The sequence below is a fragment of the Myodes glareolus genome, chromosome 9 (genome assembly GCF_982192425.1).
Source record: "Myodes glareolus chromosome 9, mMyoGla1.1, whole genome shotgun sequence".
Lineage (NCBI taxonomy): Eukaryota > Metazoa > Chordata > Mammalia > Rodentia > Cricetidae > Myodes > Myodes glareolus.
The window spans coordinates 39,965,456-39,987,948 of NC_142034.1; the positions used below are offsets into that span (position 1 = coordinate 39,965,456).

General features: G+C 41.4%; 1 non-coding gene and 1 pseudogene across 1 annotated transcript; both read right to left on the reverse strand.

Annotated features, from left to right (window-relative positions):
* Positions 1-3,433: 3,433 nt before the first annotated feature.
* Positions 3,434-4,488, reverse strand: LOC148120863 (schlafen family member 1-like; annotated as a pseudogene).
* Positions 4,489-20,684: 16,196 nt separating this feature from the next.
* Positions 20,685-20,875, reverse strand: LOC148120864 (U2 spliceosomal RNA). The gene has a single exon (XR_015738953.1). It is a non-coding gene; the product is annotated as a U2 spliceosomal RNA (small nuclear RNA).
* Positions 20,876-22,493: the final 1,618 nt, after the last annotated feature.

Here is a 22,493-nt window from a genome sequence, read left to right on the forward strand (position 1 = left end):
TCCCATTGGCAGCCCAGGGTCAGAAGCCAAAAGGGGTTGCAACCCACAGGTGAGAACCATTGCCAGACTTAAGTGACCATGTAACCACTAGACACGAAGGCAGAGTTGGGTGGCCAAGAGAGTAAAGACAGTCACGATTTTTTTCCTTCCTCCCTCTCCCTCCCTCTCCCTACCCTAGCATTGTCCTTAAATATGAATTAGCCCCTTTATATTTTAAGTAAATAATTTTATTCTACCAGTGAGAGCTATTTCTTCCAGCTTTTCTACCCTTATCATGGCTGAAGGAAAAATGGAGGTTACATGGACCCTCCAATGCTTATGACACTTTAAAAGTATAATTGTGGGGGGAGAATGTCTTTGTTAGGTTTCCTAAGATCAGATAGTATATATTTCAGATGTAAACCCTAAAATTTTGTAAACTTTACCTTAGGATATAGATTAAGAGAAATGACTTTGTTACTTGGTTAAGGTGGATTTTGACTCATAAAATTAGATTGTTTTCAGAAATTTAATAATAGAATTTCTGTATGTTGGGCTGACCTTGTTTGCGAATAGTTTACTACATTGGATTCTAGAAACAATGCAAAGATGAGTCAAAGCGTGGAGGTCACTGTAGGTCATGAGTGGGACAACACTATGTACCATAAAGGAGGCAGAGATACTGCTGTTAAGGTTCCTTTCTTGTCTTGTTTTTAGGCCCTCCAAGTGGGCCTTGGGGGGATAAGATTGGATCTTCTATTGTGCTCAAACTGCAGGCTTCTCAACTCTTCCCTGGAGGGGCAGCGGTAAGAAATCATTTGTTTTTTTTTTTTTGTTTTTTTTTTTGCTTGTTAAATTTTTGTGTATGTGATGTGTGATATGTATATATGTGTGTGTTCATATCTATATGGGCATATATGAGTGCAGAGTGGAGGCCCAGGTGTCAAAGGCCTTCCTTCACCACTCTCTATTTACTCTTTAATTTTTCTCATATTTTAGGAATATAATTTACATTCTATGTACAGATACTAAACTGAGATCTGGAATGATACTAGGATTTGATTTGGAGAAACTCTGGAAGACACATTTTGGCAGTGATAGGGGTAGTTTTCATATCTCAGAGTAGGCTAGAAGCATCCTCAGAGGCAGGCTTGTTAGATGAAATTAGACTTCATGCAGATGAATTAGACTTCAGCAGTGCCTAGGGAGTGACCTGGATCACTCTGATCTAGGAAAAGCCTTGATCTCAGGTCCTCAGATGTCTGCCTGCTGTTCATTTCTAAGGGTGCAGAGATAGGATCAGTAGCCACCTTTATCCCAAGCATGCTAAGGGATAAAGAAATATCGAGAAATGATTTATCCTTGCCAGTTCTTTAGATTGTCATGTGACTTTTTAAACTAATAATTAAAAGAACTACCCCTCCCCTTTTATGCACTCGCACATGGGGAGGGGAGGGCCCCACACACAGGGAGCAAACATGATAAAACCTTTTGAAATAGGAATGACTATTGTCTTGAGACTGAATACTGTAGATTTGAACCCTTTTTCCTCCAACTGTCCAGAGGATTGCCATATCTTTTCCAGACCTGCTGGGTCAAATAGTTTAAAAGGTTGAATTTGTTCTTGTTTGAATGGAGAGGCTGTAGTGTTCCCCTTGGAGCTGAATACAGAGACATTTAGGGACCATGGAATCATGACTCTGCAGAGACCAATAAAACCTCCTCTTCCATTTCCAGAGGCTCATACAGGATGAATTATGGTTAAGAGCACTGACTGCTCTTCCAGAATTATTTAATTCTGGAAGAATTTAATTCCCAGCAACACACAGTGGCTCACAACCATCTGAAATGAGATCTCTCATCTTCTGGACTGCGGGAATACATGCAGACAGAACCCTAAATACAATATATATATTTATTTAAAGTTTGAATTATTTCTCAGACCTCTGGCCCCAAAGCAGGCCTGAAAACATTGGAGGTCTTTTGCCTGTGTGTTGTGGTGAGAAATCTGTCATGCTTCTCCCTCTCCTTTTTCCTTTTCCTCTACTCCCACCCCACCTTAATCCTTGTCTTTTTGTAGCTAGATCTCTACCCACTCTCCTTGACTTTTTGAGTCTAAGGACCCGAAATGTTAGCCCATGCTATAGCTGAATACTGTTATCTCCATGGACTGATCAAGCTTTTATATTATTCTTCTACCCCAGCCAATCTGCCTTCAATCTTTGGTAAATACAGTAGCTTTAAAAGAAGGTATCATAGAGCCAAGTGTGTGGAACATTTCTGTAATCCCTGCACTGAGGATGCAAAGGCTGGAGGATTGCAAGTTCAAGACCAGTCTCCACTACAGTCAAGTATCAGACCAGTGTAGACTACACATCCTTTTTGAGAGTGGGCAGAAAATTGACATTAGCTCCCATAGGTGATCTCAGGTCATTATTGTCTATTGTAGGTCTTCGTGTGGATTGGCAAGAAAATGATTTTTCGAAACGCATCTTAAATGTTCCACAGGATCTGTATGAGAAAGGCTATGTGAAGGATGTGGATGATGGACTGGGGGTAAGTACTGACTCTAGGGGTGGGCAATTCTAGATACAAATATGGGGACTTGGGGTCTGATTCATGACATACACCCTTGCTAGCATGAGGGTTGTAAGGCCAGGACAAGTGTGGAGTGGGGAAGTGACCTTAAACAGTTTAGTTTTGAAGGGGACTGGTCACCTGCAGAGGATTTCTTGGGTGTTAATTGAGTTTTTTAAGGAGATACTGGTTTTTCCTCTCTGCCAGCTGTTAGTATGTGAGGGATGCCAGAAGCACTGTCACTTTCCCCTTGTGGATCAAGACAGAGAGGTGAGGCACGTAGATGTCAGCCCATCAGCTTTATTGTTGTAGAGGTATTTGCGCAAATGGCTTATGAGTATAGCAGCAGTGAGATTTATGGGATGAACGGGGAATTAGCTAGGCTCCTCCCTCACTCTCTCAACTGGCAGTGCTAAATAACCAGACTTCCCTCCACAGAGACAGCTTTTATCCTTCAACTTATTATATGACTGAGAACTCAGAAAGAGCATGTGTTCAGTGCTGTGAGCTGCTTTCAGAGGAAAAGGCTGAGCAAGTATGGCCCGATTTCTCTTTCCAAATTGGCCAGTCAGATAACTTTTCCCTGGCCTGGCCTCTTCAGAGGGTTTTCTTTTGCAGACATGACACACCGCAAGGTACTTTTCTCATCATAAACTCTAGGTCTGTGTGTTGTCTAATAATGTGACTGGAAGGGAGGACGGTTCAGGGAGAAGAGTCAATGAGAAAGATGGGGAGAGAAACAGCAGACAACCGAGGCACAGATTGGTGAAAGAAATGCCTACTGCCTGAAATGGAGCTCAAGTGGGAGATGCTGGCACTTTCTTTACACATGAACAGAGGTGGTTGATGTAATACCCAGGGTGAGAGGGATCCGTGCCCCAGGTAGGTGGCAGGAGCAGTTGAGACTTCAGCTCCACTGTTGATCACTGAGTAGAGTCAGAACTAATGATCTTGTCTCAAATTCCAAAGAGAAAGTCTTCCAACTTCCCAAGCTAAATGTGTTCTAATTGCTAATCCCCCTTCCTGACCCTGGCCTGCTAGACACTAAGATCTTGGCCCATTCCTCTGAGGTAATTCTCTTCACTTGCTTGTCTTCCACGTGCCAGGACTGAGGCTCTGCAGCGAACACAGCACAGCAGAATCTCTCCACTCTGAGTGCACACACATATGAGCACACGGCTCCCTGTCTGAGGACTGGGATGAATTTGCATGTGTACTGTATCTTCTCCTGCTTCTCTTCACAGAAGTGAGTGACAGGAAGCTTTCTGATGTACTTCTCTATTTCACTCTCTAGAAAAAGAAAAGTTCTCTTCTCTGCTTTAAAACCAACTATTTGCTTTTCTTTTTCATCTAAACCAATGAACAAATATCCTCCGTCAGTGTTGGCAAATCCTGACACAGCTTTATCGAGAATTTCTTTAACTCGCATTATGAAGTTATCTGTGTTGTATGATTTATATTCAACATTCTTGGATTCACTAAAGGAGAATTTTTCCATTTCTGTGAGTTCTGTCTGGTAAAAAAAAAGCCGCAGCCAGCTCTTGCATATGCAGTTCTTCTTGCACGTGGAGCTCTTCTTGCCCCTGGAGTTCTTTTTGTCCGCGGATGCAGAGGTCTCCTCGCACATCTTCCCCAGGCCTTTTGTCAGACAACATTGTTTTTATTGGAGATCTTAATCCAGGATCCTCCAAGTCTTTGAAGAATTGCAGGGCATTTCACAAGTCCATTTGAACACAGGAGGCCCCATTTCTCATGTACAAATTGGTTGCAATGGTGGTAGGCTTCAAACCAGAGTTACTCAGACTGCATGATTTCACAGAGATAAAAATGCAGCATCCTTCCTGTTTGAAGTGTAGATGGTTCTGTGCAAGTGGCAGAATACCCTTGAAAGAGGTCTCCAAATCTTCTCCTATTCCATGTTGGTTGTAATTATAGTCTTGACTTTCAATATGAGCCCTGACCTTACCTCCTTGGGAATTCAGCAGAGCACACACAGTCATTAAAATGTTTCTATGCTGTTGTTTCCTGCAACGATTCTACGTTTCCTCCATACCTTTTTGAATTTTTGCTCTTAATTTTCATCCAAACCAGTGAACAGATATCTTCCATCAGTGTTGGCAAATGCAGACACTGTACAAGGGAGAATATCTTTAGCTCATTGCAACAACTTGTTTCAAATAATTTACACACAACATTTTTGGATTCCGTAAAGGAGAATGCACCATTACTTTGGTTTAAAAGAAAAATCATCAACCAGCTCTTGCCCGTGGAGGAGTTGTTCTTGCCCATAGAGGAGTTGTTTTTGCCCGTGGAGGAGTTGTTCTTCCTGCCCGTGGAGGAGATGTTCTTCCTGCCCGTGGAGGAGATGTTCTTCCTGCCCGTGGAGGAGATGTTCTTCCTGCCTGTGGAGTCCTTCTTGCACATCTTCACTGGGCCTTTTGTCAAGCTACCTTGTTTTTATTCGAGATTTTATTCCGAGGTTGTCTATGTCTTTGAGGAATTGCAGAGTGGTACACAAGTCCATTTGAATACAAGAGGCTCCTTTTCTCAAGTATAGATTGGTTTAATGGTTGCAGGCTACAAATCAGAGACATCCGGACTGCACGATTTCAAAGAGAGGAAAAAGGTCCTTTCTGCTTGACATCCTGGTGGTTCTGAACAAGCAGCAGAAATGCCATGAAAAGAGGTCTCTAAATCTTCTATTCCATGGTATAGTCTTGATTTTCAATATGAGCCTGACCACACACAATCAAGAATTAAGCAGAGGACACACAACTCATAAAATACTTGAAATCTGTTGTATCATATGAGAAGCCTGCATTTCCTCCCTTGCTTCCTATCCATGAGCCAGCTCATGTTCATGGAGTTCTTCGTGCTCGTGGAGTTGTAGTTCCTGCCCACGGAGTTGTCGTTCCTGCTCCAGGAGACTTTCATGCACAACAGTTCTTTATATCTTTGAAGAATTGCAGCACAGTGCACAATTTGAACACAGGAGGCCCCTTTTCTCAAGGACAAATTGGCTTAATGGTTGCAGGATGCAAACCAGAGATATCCAGACTACATGATTTCACACAGATGAAAAAAGTCCTTTCTACTAGTCGTACTGGTGGTTCTGAACAAGCAGCAGAATGGCCTTGAAAGAGGTCCCCAAGTCTTCTCCTATTTTGTGCTTGGGGAGACTATACTCTTGATTTTCCTTTATGAGCCTTGACTACACCCCCTCAAGAATTCAGAGCACACACAACTCTTAAAATGCTTTTATTCTGTTGTATCATATGAGAATCCTTCATTTCCCTCCTACATTCAACTCAGGAGCCAGCCCTGCCTGTGGGGGCCGCCTTGGAAACCTTCTTGTACGTGGAGTTCTTGCAAATCTTCACCAGGCCTTTTATCAAGCAATCTTGTTTCTATTGGAGATCTTACTCCAGGGTTGTCTATGTTTTCAAAGAATTGCAGAGCAGTAATCGAGTCCATTTCAATGACGGGTCCCGATTTCTCATGTATGAAATTGGTTTAATGTTGGCCGGCTGCACACCAGAGATAATTCAGACTCCATGATTTCAGAGATGAAAAAGTCGCGTCCTTTCTGCTTGAAGCCTAGGTGGTTCAGCACAAGTGGCAAAATAGCCTTGAAAGAGGTGTCCAAATCTTCCCCTATTCCGTTTGTTGAGATTATATTCTTCATTTTCAATATGAGCTTCGTCTCCTCTAGAATTCAGCAGAGCATACACAAGTCTTCAGATTCTTGTATTCTGTTTTATTCTTTAGCAGGAAATGGATGGCATTCAGACAGATGCCTCTAGTTCTGCAGGCAGTGCAGGTTGGTAGGAAGGCATAGAATGGCGGGGCACAGCAGTGGCAGGAGCTGCATCCTGGGAAACAGATAACTCTGGAGCATTCTGTGCTAGGATGATGCTTTGCCTCTCACTTGGAAAAGCATGCTCTAGTTCTAGATTATAAAAAGAAAAAACCTTTCAGAGATCTCAGGTTCTTAGATCTCTTTAGTTCAGGGATGCAGTTCCTTCCTGCCTAATGGCAAATTTCCCCTAACTTCCCATAGAGTAGGGTCTCCAAGAAGATGGAGCACCCTTGGAGGGACTTGGAGTCCTGTACAAGTCTAGGCTGTGCATAACCTTTTCTCCCTGCCTCACTGGTCCCTACTTGACCCTCTCAACCCAACCCAAGCAGCCCGAGGGACTTTTTTCTCATCCCATGCTCCCAAAGCTTCCAAGCTCTCAGCAACTGTGAAGGAGGCTATGCAGGTGCCAAGGAGCTCAGGTTCCAGGAAAGAAGACAAAGCAACCTGGCTCTTTAGATCTCTGGGTTGCACTGGAAGCCCCACACCTCACTCCAGAGCCAACAGAGTGAATTCTGGGTAAAAAGCATGACTAAAGATGGGGAAAGAGAGGGCTAAAGATGTTGAGATGGAGGATGCTTGTTGTGTGATATGTTGTTTCATACAAATAAGTCTTGCCTGGAGATCAGAGGGCAGAGCTGGCCACTCATTTACCAAAATGGCCTGGAAGTGGGAGGCACATGCCTTTAATCCCAGCACTAGAGAGGTGGAGACAGGAAGTGATATGGCTGGGTGGAGAAAGGAATATAAGGCAGGAGGAGACAGGAGCCTGGCCCATTTGTTCTGAGGATTCATAGAGGTAAGAAGTCTCTCTAGTGGCTGCTGCTCTGCTTCTCTGATCTTTCAGCTTTCACCCTCAGTATCTGACTCCAGGTTTTCATTGTTAAGACTAATTTGAACTGCACCTCATATGGCGTTCTGATGTGGGTCTAAATTGCCACATAAAGCCTGAAAAAGCTTAAAAAGGATTCTAAACACAAGAATGAAGTCAAGCATGACTTCTTGGTAGCTATGTTTTCTCTGGTGCACTCTGTTTGTGGTGGGAGGAGGCATGACTCCTTTAAGAGATGTTATTTCTGACTTAGAGGCAAAAACAGGTGGCTTTTGAAGAGGTCCTACTACTAAACACTTAAATGGTGTTTGTCAGTATTTTATTGAGTATATTTACATCAATATTCATGAGTGAGATTTTGCCACACCTACTCCAGTGTCGTCTCTGTGACATGATATATGTCAATATGCCGAATGGGAGCTCTGTGTCCTATGGGACTAGACTTCCTGGAGGTCAATGGCAGATGACCCGGTATTGGCGGCCCTTGAGGCATAGACAGGTTTCTGGATTAGCTGGCTATGTGGGATATGGGCTTTGCACAATCTCTTTCATAATAATGATAGTCTTTATATATACAAGACAAGGATTGTCTCTTCAGGAACAGCTCTGGGATAGGGAAGCACAGTAGGGGAATGTATAAGACTACACAGAACCTTTGTCATACACAGGGTGTATGATGAGCAAGGGAATAGATGGATTAATGTTGATGGACAAAGACTGTTATATTATACTTTGAACTTTATGGATAGGCTTGCTAGATCCCAACCCCCATGGTGTCTGCTGCATTAGAAGGTACTAAAAAGTATATTTCAGCAGGTGCAGAGAGCTGATTAGGCATATTTGGTCACTAGATGCGATAAGAAAAGGGGGGGTTAGAAAGAGGAAGCACCATGATAGCGATAATGAGACAGAAACTTTCTATTCATAAGATGAAACTACTTGTCTGAGGTTTATGTTCCCAAGGACAAGATTTTCTCTTCTAAGGATGCTTATGTCTAATATCTGTCCCTGATAATATGCTTTTCTTCAATATCGCAGATGTGACTAAAAGAAGCTTTCATACTGTGCCAACCAATGATATATGACCTTCTGATTTGTTCTTTGTTTGAATACTATATAATGAAAACATGAATTCGGTAAAATCGCAGCAGATTCCAAACACTCTCTTGTGTGTTGTGTCTGTCTGTCATTTGCCGAACTTGTGCCTTCCTGTGTACCAAGACCCTGCTTCTCCCATGGTCTGAGTGACTCCCCGAGCCAGTCCGTGGCAGGTGGCACCCGAACAGGGACCTTGGACAGGTAATTCCTCTTTTCTTTTCAAGGTAACAAGTAGGCTCTTCCCAGGAATCTGCAGTTCCGCCGCTAAAGGATTATGGGTTAAGTGCAAGTAATCTTGAGGTAAACCATGGGGCTCACTAAGTCAAAGCAGGAAAGAAAGTTATACTCAGTATTTAAACATCTAATGGCAAGTAGAGGACTGAACGTATCAGAGCAGTCTTTGGGGGATTTCTTCACAGATATGCTCCTTAAACAATTGGCATGGGAAAATGCCAATGCTCTATGCCAGGACATTATAAGGCCCATCAGAAATACATGAACCATACAGGACTACATTAAAGCCTGTACAGACGCCTCACCAGACATAGTCCTAGGGATGGCCTATGCTGAAGCAATGAAGGGACAGAAGTTCAGCGTCTATGTTAAGCAAACCTATGGAGGAGGTCAAAGGAACCCTTCAGCTCCCACTTGTTATAAATGTGGGGAATAAGGTCATGTACAAAAGAATTGCCCTGGGGAAAGGAAGGAGGGCAAAAGAGGCCCTCCCCTAGGTAATTGTCCAAGATGTCAAAAAGGGAGACTTTGGAGAAATGAATGTAAATCCAAGTTCCTTAAGGATGGAATGCGCTTAGATAAGAATAAAAATTAAAATTAAAATAAAAAACTAGGCAAATATAAAACAAAAAGTCTGAGATCATGGACAGAGAAAAGTTAACAAAATTTTTTTTAAAAAAAGCATCAGCAGCTAAGGACACTCTCTGTGCCTCTTTTCTTTACTGAGCTAAATTCTTCACTGTGATAACACTCAAGGTCTCTTCTGCTGGCTAGCAGGTTCCCTTCTTAACCCTTTCCTGTCTTGATACAGTTTATAAGAAGTTTTCAATTATACCAACCTGTAACTTTTTAAAAAAAAACATTAATTTAAAACTGAATGTCAAAGATGCATTGTTTAAAAAATGCTTTTCTTTCCAATAAATAAATAAATATATGGGTTACAAATACTTATCACCTTTGATTAAGATACATATTTCTGCTTTTATTTTATGCAATGTTCTGCTGGATAAAAATCACAAAAAAAGACTTCGATAAAAATTTGCAATTGTCTGAAAAAAATTTAAAAAGTTTTTAATAGAGGTTTTTATATTGTCTAAAAAACAAAAACAAAAAACTAAAATAATAATAATAATAATAATAATAATAAAAGGGGTTTGTCTAAAAATGTCTGGCTTAACCAATAAAACAAAGATTGAGAAAGAGCCTAACCTAAAAATTACAAAAGGTATATAAAATGTCACAAAAGGTTATAAAAGGCCAAAAGATGTTTGCTGTAATTTCTTGTACTTAAATGTTTAATGGTTAAATCTGGCTTTAAAAAGCTTTGTTTGTCTTGCTCAAGGGTCATGTTTATTTCTTTAAAAAATATGTATGCTTGTTTTGTTAAAAAATTAATCTTTGGTAATTGTAAGTTTTGTACTTGTAATTTTTTGTCTGAACTCTGGTCATTAGATTCGGGTTCGCAAAAATTTGGATGTCTTTTTGATATAAATAATGTTAAAACTGTTTTATGCTGTTCTTTATTGATATACAAGAATGTCAGTTACCACCGGGAATAGCTGGGACTAGACTCCCAAAGAAAAAACAGTTATAAAGAAAACACCAAGGCCAGGTGATAAATCACCAAAAGCATCAATTATAATATAATAGGTTGTAAAGCATAAATGCTTATAAAATGTTTCATATTGTTAATATTTAGATTTTAGCCTCATTGTCTTTGCTAAAAATGATTAATTTAAAGGTTCAATCTGACAAAAATATGGTATATACTTCTGGTCTGTTAAAAATACAAGTTAATAATCAGTCATCCTCAAAGTACTAATATAAATATAGGGGTAAGCCTTATTTAGTCCCCTATATATGTTTTAAACCTTAAAACAAATAATTAAAAATAATAAAGTCTGTCTATTCAGAGATACTGGACAGCCCTAAATACTTCAAATATGGCATTTAAAATAATGTTTAAAAAGCTTATATCAGACAGAGACCCTGAGATCCTAACAGTGACCCAAGGTCTCCAAAGAAGACTATGGTACACCAGTGTCTCCACCTGGATAACAACGACGCTGACCCGCGGTGCAACCCCGGCTGCCAGGACCTGGTCCAGACTGTGGACAAATGGTAGGCCCTTGGAGAATTGATTACACAACTTCTGCCTAGACAAAATAAGGTCAGTCTTTTCCATGTCCTCTTCCACAGAAACCAATCACCTTGTGTGTCTGATAAAGCCTGCTGTTCTGATACTTCTGTCTCCATACTCTGGAGACCTGGGTATGACTGTATATGGGCTGGTCTGTGTCATTTTTGGGTTTTGTCTGTACTTAAGTATAATTTATTTATCCTTCTAAGATCTCTGATTGTATTAATGGCTAGGTCAGCTATAATATCAGTTTAAGAGCAAGAAGGATTTCCAGATCCTTCCACAAAGCTATAGTCAGCTTGTTAGCTCATTATATATATAAAGGTCGAAGAATATAAAAGTTCATAAACATTAAGGGTCTATGTTTAGATGGAATGTTCTCCAGATCTATTAAGTTCATTTGAGTCATCACATCTGTTAGTTCCCTTATTTCTCTGTTGATTTTCTATCTGACAAACCTGTTCGGTGGTGGGAGTGAGATGTTGAAGTCTCCCACTACTAATGTGTGGGGTTTGATGGGTGATTTAAGCTTTAGAAGTTTTTCTTTTACATATGAGGGCCCTTATATTTGTGGTAGAGATGTTTAGCATTGAGATTTCCTTTTGATGTATTTTTTCTGTGACTAATATGAAATGTCTTTCTTTTGTCTCTTTTGATTTAGTTTGAAGTCTATTTTGTTAGATAATAGAATAGCTACACCAGCTTCTTTCTTAGGTCTATTTGATTGGAAAATCTTTTCCCAACACTTTGAGACAGTCTGTCTTTAAGGTTGAGGTGTGTTTCTTGTATGCAGCAGAAGGATGGATTCTGTTTTCCTATCCAATCTGTTAACCTGTCTCTTTTTATAGGTGAGTGGAATTCATTTATATTAAGTGATATTAATGACCTGTGATTTCTAGTTCCTGTTATTTTAGTTTTCGTTATTGATGTTGTGTGCTTTTTTGGGATTTGCTGCTGAGAGATCATCTACTGTCTGTATTTTTATGGATGTAGCTAACTTCCTTGGGTTGGAGTTTTCCTTCTAGCACTTTGTATAGGGCTGGGTTTGTGGCTAGGTATTAAATCTGGTTCTGTCATGGAATATCTTGTTTTGTCCATCTATGGTGATTGAAAGTTTTCCTGGGTATAGTAGTCTGGGCTGACATCCGTGGTCTCTTAATGTCTGCATAACACTTGACCAGTACCTTCTGGTTTTTATTGTTTGTACTTGCTGTGGGAGCTCCTTTAGCTCCTTCAGCCAATAGCCTTCAGGATACCGGCCCACTTGGGGATGGTCTCTTATACTATAAATTCAGCGGTAAAGCTTGCACTCACTCTCTTGCTTCAGACTCTCTCTTCCAGCTGCTTGACTCTGTTCCTGTTCCCCATTTATGCAGAGGACTGTGATCTATGACAGTGATCTGTGAGTCTCCCCTAAATAAATAACTCTTTATTATAGATAATTCTGAATTAGTGTGGGATTATTTTGTGTCTTGCACTGTTATCTGGAGCCTGAACATAGGACCAGTCCACACTATTTGGGATTGGTCCACCAGCCATGTGGCACACATTGGGCACTGACTCTCCCACCTGCAGCTCTAGCCGGCCCTCAGATACAGCAGGCTGCTGCTGCTCAGAGCTCCCTGGCTAGTGACCCAATGCTGCCTCTCTGTGCATTACACGCCAGCCCACACACTGCTGCCTGTGATCCCTACAGTGCACACAGTCTGCATCTTGCACTGATGAAAAACTTTGGGTTTTCTTTTTCCTGGGCCCCAACTCTCGTTTGATCACCTTAATAACTACTCTTAATTTGTTAAACAAAGCATATTTTTCAGTACCTAAGTAAGCAGTGTGTGCTGTTCACTACTGCTAGCATCTCTAGGCCACATGGCTGCAACTGCGATACCATAAAGTATGCTGGCCGATAAAGATTATTACACCTATTCCAATTCATTATAATAGCTTTATGACAGGTAAGATCTGAAAAACTACAAAAATGACTAACAACCAGGAGTTCAATAATTATTTTGCTTATACTATGGAAGGTATTTTACAAGGCTGACATGATTTTCCTTCAACATCCCTTTATTTGAATCTAGGAATTAGCTTTGTTTTCAATATTATCTCATTAAAAAGTGGTTCATTACTACAGAGAGGGAGAGCATCAACTTGACAAAATTATCTGAAAGAATTTGTGCTGTTGAATCTAACTATTAAAATCTGTTTAAAAGTTATGAAACGTCCAAAGATGAGACATTATCTTTACTGTACAAGTTTCATACTTTGAAATCCTCAGTGAAGACATTAGAACAGAACACTGGACAGGAGGTTCAAACTTTTAAAAAGATTTGAAGAGATTGAGGAATTTATTGAAATTGATGAGCAGGGACAGAAGGTAAAAGGGCAGGATTTAGTCTCATCAGTATGTGCCAGACCCCTGGATGACTTATACAGAGTTTCAACTGCATATCCGGTAATTTCCTCGAAAAGACCATTTGGCACAAAGTACCCTAAGGTAGTTTGTCAAACAGTCAAAGAATATGCATGGGAACCCATATGTATGAGTGATTAAAAAGAAATAAAACAAGCAATAGTTTCTTATGGGCTGCATTCACCATTTATCAGGGAAATGGTGAAAATGTGGGCTTTAAGCACTAAGGCAATGCCACACGATTGGCTTCAGTTAATCTCAGCGGTCCTAGAAAATAGACCTCACCTGCTTTTAAAGTGTTATTGGAGAAGAGAGGCAAAAATTTTAGAGCAGTGAGGGAAAGCAAAAGGATTTGAGACTTCCCAAGATCAAATTCTTGGCAAGGGCCATTACTCTGATCCTCGGGACCAGGCTCGCTACAACGAACACACCTTGTCCCTATGTAGCACAGCGGCTTTAAATGCTTGGGACAGGATTCAGGAGCCAAGAAATATGATTGAGTCATATATTAGGGTTAAACAGGGCCAATACTTTGTAAATCAGCCACTGGAAATAATATGCAAACAATTTCCTAAGACTATAATTTACCATTACATGGATGATATTTTATTATCTGATTCAAATGCAGGTAATTTAGAAAAAATGTTTGAAGTAAATTTTTGCCTAACTGGCGATTATAAATTGCTCCTGAAAAAATACAAAGAGGAGATTCTGTCAGTTATCTAGGTTACAAAACAGGTTTACAAAAAATTAAAAACAAAAGGCACAAATTAGGAGAGACCAATTGTGGACTCTTAATGATGTTCAAAGACTGTTAGGCATTTTCTGTCTGACTGGCTGTTAGAATAACACCTGATCTAATAGATCATTTAAACAAAAATGTAGATGGTGGCAAAGACTTAAACAGTCCCAGAGAATTAACAGCTGAAGCAGAAAAAGTTGATGGTTGTTAAAGAGAAATTACAGGAGGTACATATAGACAGTGTGAATCCAATTCTTAATTGTATTCTAGTCATCTTGCCTTCCAGAATTTCCCCTATGGGAATTTTAATGCAAAGAGAAGATATTATCTTAGAATGGATATTTTACCACATAAATGAAGTAAAAAATTAAAAACATATGTGGAAAATGTCTCCAAATTAATTATAAAAAGGAAATTGAGACTTAATCAACTAGTAGGTATAGAACCAGCAGAGATTATAGTTCCATTTACTACTGATGAAATTACAAAATTATGGGAAGAAAATGAACCATGGCAAAGAGCTTGTGCTAATTTTTAAGGAGAAATTAATAACCATTATCCCAAAAATGATGCTTAACCTTATAAAGAGAACTACTTAGATAGTCATATTTACCATCCTCTTATGATCTAGTCATGCCTTTTCCAATACAAGACTTGTACTCCTTAGGATAGAATGTTTATTAAAACATTAGGATATGTTCCTTAATATTGTTTATGCTAATTGTAAATCTAACTTTATAATTGATATCTGCTCCTAGTGTACATAGTTTTGTATTGGGTTTAGAACTCTCATTTAAACAAAAGGGGGAGGTGCTGTGAGAACTCCTTCAGCTCCTTCAACCAATAGCCTTTGAAGATACCAGCCCACTTGGGTGTGGTCTCTTATACTATAAATACAGCTGTAAAGTTTGCACTCACTCTCTTACTTTTGGCTCTTGCTTCTGGCTGCTTGATTCTGTTCCTGTTCCCCATTTGTGCAGAGGATTGTGATCTAGGACAGTGATCTGAGTCTCCCCTAAATAAGTAACCCTTTGTTATACATAATTCTGTACTGCATCTTCTGCCATTTACTGCGAAGTCAGGTGTAATTCTGAAAGGTCTGCCTTTATTTGTTGTTTGGCCTTTATTCTTTACAGATATTGATATTCTTTCTTTATTCTTTGTTTAGTGTTTTGATTATTATGTGGTGAGGGGATTTTTTTTGATCCAGTCTATTTGGTGTTCTGTAAGCTTCGTGTATCTTCATATGTATATCTCTTTTTAGGTTAGGAAAGTTTTCTTCTATGATTTTGTCTAATATATTTTTTGTGTTTTTGAGTTGGACTTCTCATTGATATCACACTCCACTGTGAACACGCTCAGCCATGCCCATTTCCTCTCTATTCACAACAGCTAGGAAACAACCTAAATGACCTTCAAAACTGAATGAATAATGAAAAGGGACATGTATACAAAGGAATTCTACTCAGCTGCAAAGAAAAATGAAGCCATGAATTCTGTAGGTAAATGGATGGAACTAGATCATATGCCAAGTGAAGTAATCCAGACCCAGAAAGACAAATGCCACATGTTCTTTCTTGTCTGTGGTCTTTAGCTCAGAATCTTTAGATAAGAGTAACCACAGAAACCAGGGAAGTAAAAAGGGAGCAATTCCGGGGAGCTCTAGATTGGCACAGTGCTATGAAGCAGAAAACAGGGAAACTGGAGTGGGGCTTTAGCCAGAGAGGGGGAAGGTAAGCAATACAGAGGGGGCAAGAAATAACACTAAGAATGTTTCATAAGACATATAGACCCTATGATTTTATGCTTACCTAAAATTGCATGTAATATATGTGTGTACGTGTATACAAAGATATATAGTTTAAAGAAGTTACAACACTTGGGGTGATAATGCTCCCCAAAAGAGCCATGAACTAACAAAGCCTCCAGTACCATGTATGAGACACATGAGTTCTCTTTGACCTGTAGTCCAAGAGGACCCCCAAACACAACAACATAGGCTATTGCTGCTGCACTTGGTTGCCTCCCAGAATTTGGAAGGAAGACCCTATTGCTGAAGACGTCACACCCTTGTGACACAGGACTTGGAGGAAATGATCTGGAACTGGCCTCGGAACCTCCTCCTTGATGACTGGCTCTTGCAGTGTTAGAAGATTCTATGGACGCTGCCAAGGGAGAGATGCATTTGGTAGTCCGCTTCACTGGAAAGCCCATGAACCACAACAGTGACTGGCCTGGCAAGATGGCCACAATTGTGCTATAGTGGCACCTTTATTTTGGTTACCAAGGGCTGTCTGATTGGATTTAAGGGTTGCTCAACAGGAGCAGGAGGAATTCATGCCTAGTACTGTAAACCTAGCCAACTACACATGGCTAGAGGGGACATAAACCGGAGACGAGAGCTTCCTGCTGCTCCTTCCCTAAGCCAGTGTGACTTGTTTTCCCAGTAACTATCCTTCTACAGATAAGTGCAGCTCTCACCCCTCACCAAAGAAGCGTTTTTCTGCAACAGATGGAGACTGTTACCGGCACCCACACCGATCAAAATGCAGGTAATTTGTGAGTGGAGGTGCCAGTCCCATCTGATACATCTGCAACACAACTCCCTACATCTAAGGCTCAGGGAAGATCTTGGAAAAGTGGGGAGGAAAGTTTGTGAGAACCATGGGACCATGACCCCTGGCTGCTGCTAGACTGAATCTCCTCGACACAACAGGGGAGCTGCACCCATGAGCTCTCAACATGACCTGCGTAATGACGCTACCAGTTGACATGCTAGTGGGGACAGGGAACGTCTGCATAGTCCCAGCCCTAGGCAAAAAGCTGCAGGAGGTCAATGACTACTAAGACAGGGAGAATTGGGTGCTTGCAGAGATCAGCTCCCACAGACACCAAATCCCATAACTTTGGGAGTATCTTAATCCCAAGGTTAGCCCTGAACACATATACATGCAAGCAAAGAAAGCTAAATGAACTTAGCATGTTGTATATACACATGCACATAATACATATATAATATATATGTATAAACAATACATATATAAAAATAATAATAAATATTATTGTTATATGGGGCACACGCCTTTAATCCCAGCACACAGGAAGCAGAGCAGGCGAATCTCTGTGAGTTTGAGGCCAGCCTAGTCTACAAGAGCTAGGACAGGCTCCAAAGATACAGAGAAACCCTGTCTCAAAAAACAAACAAACAAACAAAAAATCCTGCTCATGAATTTGGGAAGGAGTTGAGGGAGGTAGATACCATGTTCATGCATGAAAATTTTAAAACAAAACCTATTTTAGAAAGAGAGCTATAGATATTTTGTTGGTGCTGTGACGTGGGCTTGGTCATGTCGCTTGTGCTGCACAATGACATTTCAGTAACTGCGCTGTGTGTAGAGGCTGACTGTGTGCTTTCGGCATCTTTGCTCTTTTGCCTTTATGCTGACGGCATACAAAGTGCCGGCCCTAGATGACCCATCAGCCACAGATGAACGAGAAACATGCGAAACCAACTTGAACTCAGCTCAGGGCCAAGTTCAAGGAATTACAACTAGGTCAAGGGATCCCAACGGACAGTAAATGTATTGATGAGAAATACATATTGATCCTTTACAACTGAGATTTCAAGGTTGTTTTGTAGCAACGACTGACAGATGCAGGCAGTTCTCCGTGTGACGACTCTTGGGCTGACCTATTCAGACCTTGTTTGCTGGACCTGGGATCTGAGGACCCGAAAGAACAGGGCAGACTACAGTCTAGTGCTGTAGACAACCTCACCTCAGTTTCAGTGCACTTTTATATGCAAATGTAACAAAACAATGGTTCAAGGAATGTTGAGTTCAAAAAACATGATCAGAAAAACATATAAATAAACACCAGTAAGCGCATACTAAATATTGACAGAGTAGCCCTTTCCCAGAACTTCCTCAGAAAAGATCAATTCAAAAACAATTGCTGGCTCGCACTATAGATTATATCTGGGAAACCATGAAGGCAAGGTGTAGAAGGCCATATCCAGATTCAGGGTACACTGACCAGATTGGGTTCTATAGCTATGTTCTGACATCCAACAAGAATAAACTTGCCTTATGAGTGTAAACGTTTAATACACGAGGCACAAAATCAGGTCCGTGAACAATCCAGGGAACAAAATGCACCTGAGGTAAAAGGTCCTCTGCCTTTTCTCCTGGAGCCTCCCTCATGGTTCCTCAAGGCCTTGTTCGCCATGCGTCATTCTTTTGACCGTATTCCGACATCCATTACAGCACAGTCTTCAAAGTGTCCTTCTCAGTGGCTTCACGCACCCTCGCTGCTCACAGAGTTTCGGCGATCACTCTGTTGGATGTGTCACTAGCAATTCCGCGCTATTAATATTAAGACAGGCAGACGAGTGGTGGTGTTGCACACCTTTAATCCCAGCACTCGGGAGGCAGAGGCAGGAGGATCTCTGTGAGTTCGAGGCCAGCCTGGTCTACAAGAACTAGTTCCAGGACAGGCTCCAAAGCTACACTGAGAAGCCCTGTCTTGAAAAACAAAAAACAAACAAAAATGAAGACAGACACATAGGCGTGCAGCCCCTTCTTTTACTGGTATATTTACAAATTCCCAGAAGTAGGATTTAGGGGGTGAGGTGCAGAAAAGAAACATCTTATTTATATTGCTGTGAAGGGCACAGAACACTCTGTCATCACACTTGTTAACTTAGGGTGTTGGCGGTGGTGTTGGCTTTTGTTCCCAGTGCTGAGGGTCAAAGCCAGAGCCTTGTATGTGCTAGACAAGCCTGTAACACTGAGCTACGTCCTTAGCCTTCCTTTTTTAAAAGGTTCATTTTTAAATTATGTGTATGTATATGCATATAGGTGTAGGTGCCCATGGAGGCCCCTGGAGCTAGAGTTATAGTTGGTTGTGAGTCACTGAGCATGGGGACTGGGAATTAAACTCAGGTCCTCTGGAAGAGCAATGCTCTCCTTTAACCACTGAGCCATCTCTTCAACCCCCACCCCCAAACAATGTCTTATTATGTCTGTGATTGTATACCTGTACCATTAACCTAGCAGACATATAGAATTCTTTTACTTAAATAAGGGGGGGGGACTGATATCAGCATCGATTACAAAAATGAGTACTCATGTCTCAGAAATAGTTGACTCTGCAAAGGAGCATGCGCGGTAGAGCCATGCCTAATCACTTGAATCCAGAACCTCAAAGAAATTACTTGGAGAATTGTAGTAGAAGCATGGATCACTTAACCTTGATATTGCATATGTACAGTTTCAGCGAAAAGAAAAGATGACCCCGTTCATGAATGGGACTTTTAAAAATAATTTTTAGTCAAGCATGGTAGCATACACCTTTAATACCAACCTCTCATGTGCTATGAACTCTAGCATGAAGCTATAACCCCAGACTGGGTTTTATTTTATATTTTGAGACCAGATCTCACTAAGTTACCCAGGTTGATGTTCAACCCGTCATCCTCCTGCCTCAGCCCCGAGAGTAGCTAGGATAACAGGCCTACACCACCAAGCCTAGCTTATTCTAAATCTTGTTTGAATGATTTAGGAAATGTGTAGTATATTTTCTATAAAAAGTGTATTATAGAGGAAAACACACACACACACAAATCAAAATACAAATACAAAACCCTCATCCTTCTTTTCACAACGCCCCCAATTGTTACTCAATTTTGCTCTTTCATTTCCAGTGCTAGCACACTGGCAGATATGCTTTTGCTGAGTTGTAATCATAGGCACACTCCTCTTGGTGCCTGTTGGGGCTGATGTTCCACAGCCCCTTCCCACTCTGCAGTCTCCCACACGGCAGACAAAGCATCTTCCAGGTCACAGCCTAGGCGCAGCAAGCAGACCTTGGTGCCTTTGAGCAGCGAGGGACGGCAAGGCAGGTTTCCTGCAGCCTGAGCTCAGGCCTGTGGGTTAGCACTTCACTTCATGAAGGACTTAAAACTAGGGCAAGGCAGGGGATGGGGGCTCCGGAACTCCAGGGGACTGGGCCACAGAGCAACATAAGATAGAAGCATTCTTCTCCCTTCATCTCCTCACGGGTCACTGTGAGAAGATGGTACAGGTGACAATTGTGTCCTCCGTGAAGAGTGGCAGTTCCCAGGTAAGGAATCCAGGAGGTCTGTAAGCAAAGGTTTCTAGACAGTGGTTGCATATGCTCCCCCAATTTATGCTGTTTGACATAATTATTTGAATTAAAGGCAACTGAAAAACTGCAGATGCAAGAGACAATCTAATTCTTTCCCCTTCTGCAAAGAGGAGAGGAAAACTTCCAAGGACACATTTCCTTTGCCCATTCATTCATCAGATGGGAGAAAGAGCCATTCACATCTCGGCTCCTGTGAGTAGCGCCACAGTGAACACAGATGGATAGAGTGTCTTCCAAAAACAAACGCACAAACCCCAGCATTTAGCATTTAATTATCCTAGAAATGTAGATGAAACTCGTGGTGCGATAGTACAATAAAATAGGATTTCGTATATGCCTTTTTTTTCAATTTGCTTTTTTCTCTCACATACATGGGGATTAAGATTAACTGAAACCTTTTGATCTTAGTTTTTTCATGGCAGGATTTCTCTGTGCAGCCCTGGAACTCACACACCATCTGGACGAGCACAGCTACATTAGTGACATTCTGCGTCAAAAAAACAACAGTGACAAGAAATTAATAACTAAACTGGAAGCCTCACAACAGTAAAACAAAATTCTCACGAGTTACAGGAAATACCCTAATATTCTCAGGTTGTATGAGGGGAAAGACACAAGCTATTCTTAGACCACAGATACTCCCCGAGGGGGTGCACCGTTTCTGGAGGTACTGCAATACCAGGTCGATGCGTGGAGTAGACGGAGCAAGCTCCTATTCCAACTCCTAGTTCCAAAAATCCATTTAATATATTGTCCTCGGATAGAGGACGTATCAGATATTAAACTGATAAGAACAGATACTACACTTGATCTTAGCCAAAAGGACGAGAAGCGATAACCACATCGTGCAGTAGTCTTGCCCCACTAACAGGAGAACCCACCTTTACTTCACGGTGACAAAGACGGTCGCTCCGACAAACACTCACCAGACACGAACTCTCTTGCTCTGTCGTGAACACGACTTTACTCCGTAGAAAGCTCGTGAAAATGCAAGGAAGGGCGAAAGTTTTTTTTTTTCCTTTCCGTTTTCGTTCCCAGAGTTCCCAGGATACTGGGTCGTGTCTTCATTTGCATGCCCCGCCCAACGCGCTTTCGGTCTGGGTGCTGCAGGACTGATGCCAGCGGTTCTCCCAGCATTTTCACAATTTCCGGACACAGACTTGACAACAACTACCAAAAAGAGGTTCCCTCCCTCGCCCCCACACTCCTCCTCTTATATCTAGTCCCTTATGCGTCGCGTCTCTCCCCGGGATGACTGATATTCCTGGCTGAGCAGAGGGGTCGGTGCCTAACTGCGTGTGGATCTAGGGAAGAGACTTTCTGATCTGCTCAAGGGTGGACTGAGCCTTGGATGGGTAATTTCGGCTCTTTTGCTGTAACTGTTGCTCTGGCTTGTTACGTGCCGCCTCCCCCTCCCCCCCCCCCCCGTTAATTCCTCCCCTATAAGTATTGTTTTCCACATGCAGTCTCTAGCAGATGAAGTCCAGACTGATCTGGAACTTTTGGTGATCCTCCCATGTCAGCTTGGCCCAACAGCCAGATTCATTTCTTTTATAGTTTGAGAGATAGGGTCTCCCTGTGTAGCTGTTGCTATTCCAGAATGTGCAATGTCGACCAGGCAGGTCTCAAACTCAGAGATCGACCTCGCCTTGTCACCCTGAAGGTGTGGCCCGCCATACCCGGCACAGTTCCTTATACCAAAACTTGATTGAGTATCCTTTGGGTTTATACCCAAAAGTGGTATTGCTTGGTCTTCAGGTAGGTTGTTTCCTAGTTTTCTGAGAAGTTGCCATACTAATTTCCAAAGCGACTGTGTCAGTTTGCACTCCCACCAGAAATGGAGGAGTGTTCCCTTTGCCCCACATCCTCTCCAACATAAGCTGTTAGTGTTTTCAATTTTGGCCATTCTGACAGGTATAAGATGGAATCTTAGAGTTGTTTTGATTTGCACTTTTCTGATGGCTAAAGATGTTGAGCATTTCCTCAAGTGTCTTTCAGCCATTTTAGATTCATCTGTTGAGCGTTCTCTGTTTAGGTTTGTATGCTCCCCTTTTCTTTAAAATTGGATTATTTGTTCTTTTGATGACCAATTTCTTGAGTTCTTTGTATATTTTGGAGATCAGACTTCTGTCTGATGTGGGGTTGGTGAAGATCTTTTCCCACTCTGTAGGCTGTCGTTTTGTATTGTTGACTGTGTCCTTTGCTTTACAGTAGGTTCTCCGTTTCAGGAGGTCCCGTTTATATTAACCCACTGTTTCTTTCAGTGTCTGTGCTGCTGGAGATATATTTAGGGAGTGGTCTCCTATGCCAATGTGTTCAAGTGTACTTCTCACTTTCTCTTCTTTGAGGTTTAGTGTGGTTGGTTTTATGTTGAGGTCTTTGATCCATCTGGACTTGAGTTTTGTGCATGGTGATAGATATGGATTTATTTTCATTCTTCTATATGTTGATATC